Source organism: Chlorocebus sabaeus, chromosome 20 (genome assembly GCF_047675955.1).
Source record: "Chlorocebus sabaeus isolate Y175 chromosome 20, mChlSab1.0.hap1, whole genome shotgun sequence".
Lineage (NCBI taxonomy): Eukaryota > Metazoa > Chordata > Mammalia > Primates > Cercopithecidae > Chlorocebus > Chlorocebus sabaeus.
The window spans coordinates 15,337,000-15,338,846 of NC_132923.1; positions in this window are offsets into that span (position 1 = coordinate 15,337,000).

Sequence of the window (1,847 nt, forward strand, 5' to 3'; positions counted from 1 at the left end):
CTTGAAAATACATCTTCAGCTTTGGGTGGGAGGAATCTTGGGGTATGAAATCATTGCAAATTTACTTCATCTTTTCTGGAGTTTGAGGTTTTGACTCTCCTGCTACCAGCTAAATAAAGCTTTCTTTGCCATAACTGTTTTGTGTCCAGATTCTCAAAATTTGTTTGCTTGTTTCTAGGGAAGTGGTCCCTTAAGGTATATTTTGAGCTTCTCCTTGTTACATCCTTGGAAGGTAAACTTTTGCTTGACACCAAGCTCCCTTCCTACTCCAAGCATTCATACACTTTCCCTAACAGACACATCCAACCTTGTCTTTCTTCCAAGGTGAGAAACACCTTTTGGCCAATGCAAGTTGCTTGCTCCTTACATTTTGGACTCAGCCACCTCAGGAAGCCTCAAGTCTGGCCATGATAGTAATTTTCCCTAGATTATCTCCCACGAAATTCTATTCTCAAGCAGATGTAAGATCTATCATAAATACCTATGAAATTGCTGTGAAAGAAACTAGAGTAATCAACCATTGCATTTTTTATGTGAACTTTTGTAATGGAGAAAAAATTAATCAAGAATAAAGATTCAAGCCCAGGTAGTGTGCATCTATAGTTGCAGCTACTCAGGAGGCTGAAGCAAGAGAATCTCTTGAGCCCAGGAGTTCAGGGCCAGCCCGGGCAACATAATGAGACCCCCACCTCTTAAAGAAAAAAAATCAAGATTCAAATACAAAGAACAGACATTAGTAGTCAAAGTGTGATAAACTTCAAAAAAGCTATTTAAAAAATTAGTTATTTTTGATTGACAAATCATAATTGTATACATTTATGGGGTATGATATGATTATTATATATATATACACACACACATATATACACATACAAACAATATGGAATGATTAAACCAAGCTAATTACATATTCATCAACTTGCCTACCTATCATTTTTGAGGGTGAGACATTGGAAATTTACTTTTATTTTGAAATATACATTATTATTGGCTATAGTTACCCTACTATGTAATATATCTTAAGACCTATTCTTTTTGTCGATACTGTCGATCAACAATTTCCCCTACTCTCCCTCCCCACTCCACCAGCCTCTAATAACCACCATTTTACCCTCGGCTTCTATGAGTTCAACTTTATTAGATCCCACATATAGGTAAGCTTATGTGGTATGTGTCTCTGGCTTATTTCACTAAGCATAATGACCTTCAGATTCATTCATGTTGTCACAAATAACAGGACCTATCCCCCAACACTTTAAGGTTAAATAGCATTCCATTGTGTATTATCTGCCACATTTTCTTTACCCATTTATCTACTGATGGACCTAGGTTGGTTCTACATCTTGACTATTTTGAATAATGCTGTAATGAACATGAGAGTGCAGATATACCTTTAACACATTCATTTCAGTTCCTTTGGATATATACCCAGAAACGGGATTACTGGATCATAGGGTAGATTCTATTTTTAGGTTTTTGAGGAAACTCCATACTGTTTTCCACACCAGCTGTACTAATTTACATACCTATTCACAATGTGTGTGTTCCCTTTTCTCTGCATTATCTCTAACACATCATTCACCTTTCTGATAAATGCCACTCTAACAGGTGTGAGATGATATTCATTATGGTTTTAATTTGCATTTCCCTAATGATTAGTGACGCTGAGCATTTGAGAAAAGCTCATTTTTAATGCCTTAATGTTGAGCACTGACTTAACATTGTGGCAGATATGAAGCAATAGGGTAAAAACAAAACAGTGTCATTCGAACAGGATATCAGATTTGCATAGAGGCCTTTGTGGGGCAAATGGGAACCCAGCACACAAATAGTTGAATTATATGGAA